The sequence below is a fragment of the Periplaneta americana genome, chromosome 1, assembly GCF_040183065.1.
Source record: "Periplaneta americana isolate PAMFEO1 chromosome 1, P.americana_PAMFEO1_priV1, whole genome shotgun sequence".
NCBI classification, from domain to species: domain Eukaryota; kingdom Metazoa; phylum Arthropoda; class Insecta; order Blattodea; family Blattidae; genus Periplaneta; species Periplaneta americana.
Genome location: NC_091117.1, coordinates 163009690 through 163022151, shown reverse-complemented (window position 1 = coordinate 163022151; position 12462 = coordinate 163009690). Strand labels below are relative to the sequence as shown.

The 12462-nt window shown below is 34.9% G+C and overlaps 1 protein-coding gene across 1 annotated transcript in view; it reads right to left on the bottom strand.

Moving 5' to 3' along the window:
• The window catches only part of tsl (membrane-attack complex domain containing protein torso-like), a 159409-nt gene extending 147161 nt beyond the window's left edge, over nucleotides 1-12248 (bottom strand). Inside the window, exon 1 of the mRNA XM_069830517.1 lies at nucleotides 11834-12248. The gene's annotated coding sequence lies outside the window, so the exon portion shown is untranslated. The remainder of the gene's footprint in view (nucleotides 1-11833) is intronic.
• Nucleotides 12249-12462: the final 214 nt, after the last annotated feature.

Genomic DNA, 12462 nt, shown 5'->3' with positions numbered 1-12462 from the left:
GGAGGGAGGCGGACAATCGAAGGGGAAGTTAATGTTTAGGGCGTGTAACGAAGAAAGAAATGAACAAGAAAACATAGGATACATTATCACAACCTAAAATTAACTGTCTTCAGAATGTCTCTGCGACAAAGTTTCAAAATCAGGAATTATGTCACTTACTGCCAGTCGTAGTTAATCTGTCAGTCGTGATCTAAATTTGATTTTTACTATTTTCATTGTTGAAAATAATTTTTCACAAACGTAAGTTACAGCAAACATGGCTTCAACAGAGCAAGCGAAAGAACGAAGGTTCAAATATTTATTTTTTTCCAAAGATTTGAAAAGTTCAATATCTGTCAAGTCCTTACATCTAGCTTTCATTTAACGTCACATTGTAAATCTGTGAGTTTAAATTGAAAATCTAACCGCATTATTCGTACATCTGCTGTAAAAGAATCGACGTACAGAGATGATAATGATGATGATAATAATAATAATAATAATAATAATAATAATAATAATAATAATAATAATAATAATAACACTTAACCTTTTAATGTTTCATCAGTAACATGTAGTAACTTATAATGCCGTTTTATGTTATACAACCGTTTTCCTAGTAATATTTGTGAACAAATCATACATTTAATATTTTCATCATAATGTAAGCAAAAGAATGCATCCTCCCATCCTACTTGAAACTTTCGTTTTTTATAGAGGTACATGGTTTCGAGAGAGACATTGCGACGATACACCACTCGCAGGTCCGAGACAAATACAAATAGAACGGAGTTTGACTCCAGTGAGTAAGAGGGTGGGGGTTGTAGGTAGGAAGCGAGAGAAAAGCACTGCGAGCCACAATGTGCTCGTGAATCGCATTTTCGCCGCGGCTGACGTAAGTGAAGTGGATAGGCATTGCGCACACACACATACTTCCACAATAGCCGAACGTAACAAATGGCGGCAATTCAGTTGTATTTACGGTTCATCTATGGAATCGCCCACTTAGGCTGGGAATACACGGACGCGCTGCGGCAGTAACGCGGCATTACATGTAATGCGCTGAGTAAATTGTGCACTCTCGAAAAAGCGGTGCGCACGATACGAACCATCTGAGCAGCGCGGAAGCCTCGAACACCTTTCTAGTTCCATTCTATCTCACACAATGCACGACCATGGAAAATGAGGAAGCTTTGCTAACTGCTGTTTGCGCTTTGGTAATAGTAGAATACGGTACATTTTCAGCAGAAAGAAACGTAGACCTACGGAGTTGTACAAGAAGCGGTTAGGGAGTAATTTTTTTAAGTGCTTTAAACTTTCAAGACATCAGCGGCCAGTATAAAATGTTATGGTTTATTTAATGACGCTCGCAACTGCAGAGGTTATATCAGCGTTGCCGGATGTGCCGGATGTGCCGGAATTTTGTCCCGCAGGAGTTCTTTTACATGCCAGTAAATCTACTGACATGAGCCTGTCGCATTTAAGCACACTTAAATGCCATCGACCTGGCCCGGGATCGAACCCGCAACCTTGGGCATAGAAGGCCAGCGCTATACCTACTCTCCAACCAGGTCGACGCGGCCAGTATAAAAACCTTTGGACTACTCGGATGATATCCACCAATTCTGGAGAATTATTGATGAAAATCGGACCAAACTTTAAAAAATCAGCCACCAACTTGCGAGAACCAATCTCGAGTTAAGATAGGACAGTATTTATTGTACTAAACTCAATTCATCCTTGAAGAATGTTATTGTGTAATTAACAAAGTACTATTTTTGGTTGATTGTATATGTCAATATTCCAGGTTCGCAGTGACTTCACGATTCTTGGTGACAGGGGATTCGTTTACAAGCCTTCAGTACCTTTTGCAAATTTCAAAATAGGCTATCGGAGAAATAATCCCAGAAGTTTGCCCAGCAATTGTCAGCGCATTAAAGGAAAATATCAAAATGAATTAAATCATAGTACCAATATAATGTGCTTCTTTAATGGGGATATTTTAATTACAATACAAATAATGAAATTTTGAGAGAATTGCAATTAAAACATTCGAAATATCACACCAAAAAAATCAATAATATTTCGAAGTCGCATTGTAATAAAGAAACACGTACAATAAAACTACAAACATTTCCTTTTTTCGAGTAATCAAAATTTGATTGTCAAATGTTTTTAATTTAAGTGTACAGTCAAAACAAGTATTTTAAATCAGCCAAAGAAAATTATTTTAAAATAAAACATATAAATGCAAAATATATACAACAAATACTACAAAAATTGTTATTCAATTAATTAAAAATAATAATAAGAAAAAAACAGAAGATATTAAACGTGCTGGTTTTGACTATCGTAGTAGCTTATGTGATGAACATTCTGGGACGGATTTTTGGTTGGATGATGTTGAAAAGAGCCAAGAGAGTTTGATTCAAATTCGGAAGTGACAGAGTGTAGTGTAGTAAGAATGGAATTGGAGATTTTGTCATTCAAAAGTCGACTTAAGAAAACTCTTGAGGCGGAGGACGTTGTGGTGGTTCGGAAGCTGAACCATAGGAAGTTGAGAGAGTAATTGGTTGAGTAGGTTGTCTAGGATAGCCCATTTGCGAAGAAGTCATCAAATGAAGGTGCAGATGAAGAAAACGTTGTTGTCCATAGTAAGTTGGCATTTCAAATAAGTTTCGTTTTGCTTTCATCTGAATGTCATAAATAGATTGCTGAATCCCTTTCCTAGCAGTCGCACGATGTGCTATCACTTTCGATGAAAGGAGAGCACAAAATGATTCGACTTCATATTGTTCAATAGTGATCTTTAACCTTCCAGAAGCCATCGGCGTGGTTCAGGCGGTAGCGCGTTTGCCTGCTGATCCGCAATTACGCTCAAGCATGGGTTCGATTCCCGCTTGGGCTGATTACCTGATTGTTCCTCGGAGGTTTTCCTCAACCGTAAGATGAATGTCAGGTAATCTATGGCGAATCCCCGGTCTCATCTCGTCAATTGCCAACTCGCTATCACAAATTTCATCGACGCTAAATAACCTAGTAGTTCATAGAGCGTCGCAAATATAACCAATTATAAAAATTAACGTCCCAGCAGTGGCTTGCATAATTCCAACGGCGGCTACCAGTAATTCTGTACCTATCATCCTGCTTTTTCGCTCGTCTTAATATATAAAAGTGAATGTGGGTATGTAGGGTAAGGTTGCCTATATCGCATCACTTTAGCATTTATAATTTTTATTGAACAAAACAGTTTTCATTTTCTACATTCCTTTACAGAGATACATTCCCAGAACATTTATCTTTCATGTAAAAAAGAATCCTTGAATTTGATTTAATATTTTTTAAATTAGAATGACATTTTCGAAACACTTGTCAGTGGTGCCATTGAGCCAACTAGTTTCCTAAATAGCACCTGCGGTTTCTTAAATCGCACCTCTTTATCTGCAGGGAATAGGATGAAAGAAAGCTTTTAATATTGAACATATTGAAAAGTATTTGAATGAATAATGTAATAAATTAAAATTACAAGTTTATTGAAATTAATGAAAGAGAGTAACGCTTCTTGAAATGAAATTGAAAAAATAGAGTATAAATTACCTACCATTTAAACTGCCTGAATGCGCTTTTTTTGTCACACATTTGCCATGTGCTTCACCAGGCAGTTCAGACTGTAAACTGCGTCACCTTTTCTCCACGATTATCTCGAAACCACCGAAGAATTGCTTCATGATATACGCTGTCTGAAATGGCTTGAAGATAGAAACATCTAAAGGCTGGGCCTATGACTATTATGACAAAGAAGCTGAAGCAAGAGCACACCATTTTCCTGAGATAATCTAACAGCTTCTGATTTTTTGGAATGGATCGTACAGGTGGACATACAGAAGCATTTTTTTTCTATGGCAGGTTTTAGTGGCAAATACTCTGTTTGAGCTATTCGACAAGTAGTTCACTGTTGATGTAACCTGACTCAGAGCAAACAACTAACGATCCTGCAGAAGCACCAGCTGATAATGTAGGAAGCACTCTTTGACGTTTAAAAATTATCATAGGTGGCACAAAATACCTGGTGCGCTTGTACAACATACACTTGTTGTACTAACGGCCTTCTCACCACTTGATATTGCACCCACCTGATGCATTCCTCGTTCAGCTAAAATTTTTGGGGACTTCTTTTGTAAGGTTAGAATTGCTACAGTTGCTCATATCGCACCGGTGTGAATTAGGCACCTACAAAGTGGTGCGAATTGATCAACTACGTCATAAGTTATTATTTCCTTCATTCTAGCCTATAATCACCACATGTTCGAAAATCGTACAAAGTTAAATGTTCTTTAATATTTCCATAAACCAGTAACATCTTAAGTTTATGGATTGCTTTGCAAACAAATACGTTATTTAGTTACAAAATGCTAGTTAAATATACATCCACCTGAGCGATTATATTAGGTACACTATCACCATGCTGCAGACACAAAGAAGTGGCAGAAATGAAGTGACATGGTGGAAGTTCATGTGGTAGATTGTAACAATACCACTAGATGCCACACTACTACAGTAACTTGTTTTAAACTAGCAGTGGTGCCATTTAGGAAGCGGTGCGATTTATGCCACTCTACCCTATGTATGTGTGTGTATGTTCTCAATACAAATCTACACGCTTTTACCAATATGTCCCAAAGTTTGTACATTTAACCTTCATAACCAAGAGAAAAGCTCATTAAAATTGTCCAAATGGACGTTAAATTAATTAAAAGAATATAAATAAGTAGGATGAAATATTCAGGTATCATATTAAAATGCAAAATCTTCTACAGTCACTTGTTCTTTATTATTGTCTGTTGTATTCAACATCGACTTTCATGAGGCCATGGAAATTATAACACGAAATTTAATTACATTATTGATACATCATGAAGGCTAAAGTCTAGAAGACAATTAATACAATAAGTACAGTATATTCACACAGTCCAGGACCGTATTATGAATTTCTCGATGCAGTTGTACATAGTGAGCAGGTTGTGTTTATCCATCTGAATTTTTTGAAATCACAAGGATTGCTATCACATAATTGAATACCTAATTTTGAATCACCAATAGTACTATTGCGAAAAATATTGACAAACCAAAATTATGCAATGGATTGAGAATTAGTGAGAAAAACTCATGAAAAACGTAATACAAGTGACAATATTAATTGTCAAAACAAAAGAAGATGTTTTTATCCTATGTATTCCTATGATAAACACTAAAATGCCTTTCGATTTTAAGCAACTGCAATTTCAATGCGACTAGCATTTGTAATGGCCATCTATTAAAATGAAGCTCAGGGACATTCGCTCAAAGTTGCAAACATTAACTTAAAAACTGCGTGTTTTTCACATATCAAAAAGCACTTCTATGATTCTTTTGTTATGTTGCTAATGTAGTATGTGACTGTACGTAAGCCCACTGAAAATAACACTGTATTAATTCTAAAATAAACGTAGGCTATTGTTAATCATGTCCGAAAATTTATTACTGCGAAATTCTATCAGTATAATCACGTTGCCAATGTAGTATGTTATGCATTATGGAAAGAACAATCTCTTAATTTCTAAAATACTGACATACCTCTCTCAGAATATTAGTCTTTATTTAAAAAATGACTTATTGTGAGTTTATATTGTATCTGTATTATGTGTATAAAAATAATATAATTAATATGTTCTGAATTTGTGACATACAATTTCTCAAGTCATAATTTTAAAAAAATCTGGGTATTATATAAGCGGGCGTACAGCGATCAAGTGGTAAAAAAATCTTCCAATATAAATTAAATTATATATGTATATATTCATTCTTTGGTACGACCGATACAGAGAGAAATTTTGGCTCACGATGGCACCCACGGGTTCAGACTGGGAACAAGGGAATTCCTTGTTCATCGTCAGCTGTCTCTGAAATTTAAGTGAAAGCATACATAGACATGAAGTTAGCCTACGTGAAATGTATGTGAGCACAGCATAGATCAACGTACAGATCTTATAATTACTTTATATCTGCTTCTGTGCTACGTCACATTTGCGGTGAGGAAGAAAGGAGACGGCAGAAAGGTTGTAACGATTTTTAAGACGCTGGCTCCCACGACCAAGATAAGTCATTTGAAATCTGACAGTCACTGACCGGTAGAGATAAAATATAAGATATGCAGAACATTGAGTTAACGTTAAGTGGGCGTATAGGGACCGAGGATTGTGTTTTTGTTTTGCTGAACTTCAATGCAATGGTGGAGATGTGCTGCGGGCAGGAAAGATTGGGCGAGAGCTGTAAGGGAGGCCAGGGTCCTTCATGGACTGTAGCAGCAGATGAATGGAGAATGAAAATCAAAGCAATCCTAACTCATTTAAAGTTTGTGTGGCTGTAGCTTGCATATATTTTCATTTCGTTTTATTTTATTTATAATTTGATTTTTCTATTATTTTATTTGTATTTCTGGTGATGTAGAAGAGAAGATCTGACGGCCTTAACTACGCCAGAATAAATAAATAAATAAACACACACAAATATATACATACATACATACATACATACATACATACATACATACATACATACATACATACAAATTTAAAAAAAAACATTTGAAAGTATGGCACGTGATAAAATGTTTTCTTTCGCTGCCTGACCTACAGTTGTTTTAAATTGAGTTAATCCTCTCCGGCATTTGGATAAGAAGTTCAACTTTATGGACGAGGAAATCTTAGTAAATATAATTCGTCTTGGTTGTCTATAGTTGAGTTTCTGAGATTTCCGAAAAGTCTAACAACCAATTTAAAAAAAAAACCGACAACCCGGGCAACGCCGGGTGCTTTCAGCTAGTTAAAAATAAAAGTTTTTCATTCAGTCATATAAGCTATAGATTATTCGTACTAGGAATATAAAGAAAACTCATCATTATCCCGTTTTTATTTCCATATTTATTTATTTAAGTAAACAGCAGAAAAATAGACGAACTACTAGCGACAAAGGCTCAAGAATTTACAGGTAAACTTTAAGCACCATATTTAACAAATCCTGAAAAAATGAAGTCTTAATGTTAAAAATTCGCAGAACTTTAAAAACAAACATAAACTGTACTATTTCTCAAAATTAACTTCGGTTGTGATCTGCCGTTATTATTCTGAGCGCTCAATTAATTTACTTTATTCCTCACTGATCGGGTATAATCTCATGTCTGTTTTCTTTATCCATCATCATTATCATCATCATTATTCTTGCAGTAAAATATTTCCATGTTGCGATCATAATGATTAAGTTCTCAACATACGCGCCGGCTTTATAGTCGATTTTTGTTTCCAATTCTGAAAAAAATTCATATGTATTATTTCATTTAAAGCGTCCCCCTCTAAGCCGAATTTGTACATAATAATATTCTGTCTTTCGACGTTGCCTTTAGTGTGCTATGGGAGATGGATCTAGGCCTACCTTACACCAAGGTAATGAATGGATAAAAGGTACAATTCTGGCAGGGAAAACGAGTGTACACCACAAAAATTTGTCCAAAATACCACCTTTTTTCACAGTAATTCCAGTTTGACTTTCTGAAATTTAAATCCGTACCTCCGGTGTGAAAAGCAGACATTATATTCAGTAATCTCATGGTGAGACCGGCTAACTAAAATTTAAAGTTTCAGTTTTTTGTAGGTTTTATATTGTGCCTAGATAAAACTGCGAAAAAATAGACCAAAAACTGATTCCAATATAGCGTCTGGTATAACTTCATTGTCCCTTTTATAAAAAGCATTGCACAAAGTGAAATTACGTGCTGTTACGTTTTGGCAACTATAGCCTATGACTCTCTCCTTTTAGCAATTGCGTTGTCATGTGCTGATGTCTGGAATAAACTTTCAATGAAGCTCTGGTAACTAGGCTATGCTTGTACTTCGTTTTGCTTAGTCTTGCTGTTATATCATCTTAAATTAGGGTTGGACAATCTTCAGCACTCGAGCCTCATGCGACCGTCTGTGTACGACTAGTCGTAATAACTAATCCAATTTTGTAAAATGTTCATACAGGTTCCTACTAATTGAACTACCGACTTATGAACCATATATAATTTGTAGCTCCCAGCGTTTATTTGGACTTATGTCTCTCCAATAAATTAAAGATGATGATATACTTCCAGAGATGGCATAACCTACATGTTAATTACAGAACTTGAAATTCTAGCAGTGCCATATTTTGGGCATTATTTTGGGGTATACTGTGATATGAGATTTGTAATGTAGGCCCTACTATTTTATTTCGTCATCATTTTATCAGACTTTTGCAGCTTTCTTAATAGGAAACCCTTGTTGGTGGGAAAGTGGTCATTTCTTACTGTAATCTTAAGATCTTATTCATTTTCAATGATATTTAAGCATACAGAAGAACAGTAAAATATAAATACTGTAATATTAATCACGTATTTGTAACACACAAATCAATGTAAGTTACCTATAAATAATATAAAAGCAGTTTCTTAGTTAACTCTCTTAATCGCTCGAATATTGTCGGTTAAAATAAGCAAGGTCTGTTTACGTACTGAGATATCAATGTAACGTAAAAAAATTAATCTGTGCTTACACTAAATGAGAGACTGATTCACGTGACCATCAGTATAGTAAGAGTAGGGTTGCCAGATGCCCCGTATTGTACGGAATTTTCCGTATTTTAGGCCGGAGGAACTTGTCCCTTATCAAAAGTCCTGTATTTACGGACGTTATCATGTGTAGCTACCTTTTTATTATTATTTTCCTTTTATTATTTTTGTCTCCTGTTTGTACGGATGTAGTGTTGTATAATTATAAGAAATAGGCCTAATCAATTTCTTACCAACAGTGTTTTTAGAAAGGTGACAACGAAGCAAATAAATTTAAAACTTCATCTGTTTCTCTTTCTCACATTTAAGGAAAAATAAAAACCTTAAAGTACATGAAGAAGTACATTGTATATCTGAGAATGGCAGTAACAGACTAGCGGATATAGTTTCTCTTAATAAACAGACGAAAAAGGCAATAAATATTGGATCCAACTGTACGGTTCGAAAAGGATGCATCTCAAGCCTTAGCGGTTGATGAAGAAAAACAAGCCATTTACCAACCATGTGTTCCTCACTTGAGTGAGAGGTATAATGCAATTGATTACACATGGTAGGTGAGGGTTTGCGTTTTGGTGCCCGCGGATCGGCATATAAATATGCTACCGACATTTTAAAACAATATGATGTGACATCCCAAGATATTAAAAATATTTGTTTAAATATCTTACAGAAATCCACAGGCATTTTATATAATCATTTTTATAACGTTTAATTTTTAACCTTTCTAAATTGCATATTTTACTATGATTACTACCTATTGTATTGATATACTTCTTATTTGTCTCTATTCCACATATGTATTTCTCTGAAATTGTTTTCCGGACCTATATGGTCACCTGTTATGGCAGGCGCATATAAAAATAAATCATATTCACAAGGACCGTGCATTATCACTGGTACAGTAATTATTGTTGGATTGTGTGTAATATGTGTGAAGACGCGAAAAATGTTTTAAACCAAAATGAATATTTCTCCTCCGCATGAAGCAAAGAGGGCGTGTTGGATTTAGAAAAATATAGAATATCATTTACTAGTTTTTATATAGGCCTACACAACCTTTGCAATTACCTCTTAGCAATCTGCATAATAAATGTCCTTTCTAAATTTTATTAATAGGTACAAATAAACTAATGATGTAAGACTAAGGTATATTTCCTCATACTGTGCTTTAACGTGCTAGTATATGCTCTGAGATGCTGGTAACAGATGTCTTTCTCTCGTTCTTAGAAATTCTTCGTATTTTCCTCACGTTAAATGTCGCAACTGTCCTTTAGTTACATTCTTAAAACCTGGCAACCCTAAGTAGTAAGAGATTTTTTTTTCTAATGGCGATACTTCGATTCTTGAGCTTTCAGTCTATAGTGTCCCTCTTCAGATGTAATACACCGAATCTACAGTAATAACTCTCCTTTTTCGATGTTTGTTGTGTACCATGTGAGGTAGAATTGTTACACAGAATGATAATGATGATGAGTAAAGAATTTGCGGAATACTGGCAGTAGAAACAAAGAGTTTCCCGCAAAAACTTGTTCTAAACACTATTTTTCCCACCACAAAATTAATTTGACCACGCCGGGATTTGAACTTGGGCCTCGGAAGTGGGAAACTGACGCTGTAACAATTAGGTTAACCGTATGCCGTAAGTGGACATAGAGTGGCAAGCAGATTAGTTGGTAACATTTACTTATGTTACTTTTTTTGGCTCACTGTTATAAATTTCTGAAAGAATAAAGTGAGCCAGTTGTGCCAAAAATATCTATATCTATATAATTTGAACTGGTAATGAAAATTACGGGAAAACGGCTGAACGGATTTTAATGAATGACCCGTCATTTTGAAACTTGACATCCAAGGATTTTCAGAAAAATAGTAACTTTCAGTGAAGAGTTAGTTTTCCTACATAATTTTCCTATTTTCCAAAATCCATCTTTCGTCAGTTTTGAGCACTAATCGATTTCAAAATAAACCAAACACACACTACAATAAACAATAGGCTATTACACGAAGGCCACGACCTGCAGGAATGCTGACATATTTAGAGTTCAAATTCAATTGGTTATTAAAAACTTCAAGACTTACTAAAAATAATTTACAGGTCTGATTCTGCGGTGTGTAATTTTATGGGTACAGGTGTATATTGGATATTAAAATCTACAAAACTTGAGGTGGTTTGATGACATTATTACCATAAGAAATGAAATATTATTATAGTTAATGCCATTATGTGACTATTTTTATTAATTATACATATTAATGCTATACTGGTGATATGAAAGTGAAACGTTTTGGGGTTATATAAGTAGAAGTAGAGAATATCTTAAATTAGATCTTCATTTCTATAATTTACTGAGTGGCGGCTATTATATATATATATATATATATATATATATATATATATATATATATATATATAACTACAAAACTTGTGTAACATAATATTGTCATTAAAAATCAAATATTTGTGTAGTTATTAATCAAGTGGGGTTAAGTCTTTTTCATATACTTAATGACGGTGTGGTGTAGATATTTATATGCGTCATTCTCTTCAGTACTGGCTCGAGAGAGCGGAAAAATTACAGTTCCTAAGGAAAGACCAAAAGGTATTATTACTGATAAAATAAGAGGCCTACAAAATTTTGTAGTCTCCCGATCATTTCAGAAAGATCTCTTAGCAGGATAAAATGATTTTACCCTCTACATTTCAAGCTCTACATGCAGCAGCTGTACCAAGATGCTATGTCTATTATTGGAAAGCATAGCAAACCTGACATTTTTTAACTTTCGCCTACAATCCACAATGACCTGAAATAGTTATTTCTTTACTCTCATATGAAAAACCCACTGATTGTCCTGACATTGTTACTTGCGTTTTCGCGTTAAACTCAAAAACTGAAGGTGGATAGGTTCAAGAAAAAGTATTTGGCATAAAAAACCATCCAGAGGCAGTATGTTTCATTATTATGGAAGCAAATAACTTTCAACATGTATGGTATTATTAATTAAAAATAAATATTAAAAAATTTTATTTGAACATCTCATGAACTTAGTTTGCAGCATTTGCTGCACAAGCCACTAGTATATATAAAAAGATAACATATTGTGCTTAAAAGCAGAGTGACAAAAAGTTACATAGATTATGATTATGCATATCCTTGTTCAATGCAGATAAAAATAAAATGCAATTTTAATCCCAGTAATTTGTGTATGTGTGTAGTTTAGTAGACTGCTTACCTAAATGAAACGTCACCAATTCATGTGGACATTAGGACCAGATTGACAGCAATTCACCAGCGCATTATCTCACGATGACAATTTGCACACAAATTATGAACGTGTCTGATAAGCAACCGCTGCTACTACACATATCACGAATCTCGGACACTGCACTGTATAGTCCTGAACAACAGCTAGTCTTATCTCATACTGCACAAAAATCTCTCGCGTCCACAAGTTCAGTCGGACTTGGAAAATGCTGAGGGTAACTACAGAGTCAATGTCCCTTTCTTGTTACGTAAACGAGCAGGAAAATTTAAATGTGACAAGCAAACCAACATCTCGGCATTCTCACGGAGAGTAGTGCACTCTGTCACGTGTGGGATGTACTCAACGCGGAATGAATGCACAGAATTAGGAAGTGACACATACACAAAACGTACACAGCCTACTAGTTCCAACCAGAATCCATAAAAAGAGACATCTGTTAATAGTATTATATAAACATGGTAATATAAAACAAGATAAACCAAAGTCCACGCACTCACATCTGATGAAATTAATACGTAAGAAATCTGGCTTAAAAAAACAGAGTTGTTGGGTCATTCCATGCCAAGTCAATTAAAAGATAAACTCCGAACACCGCG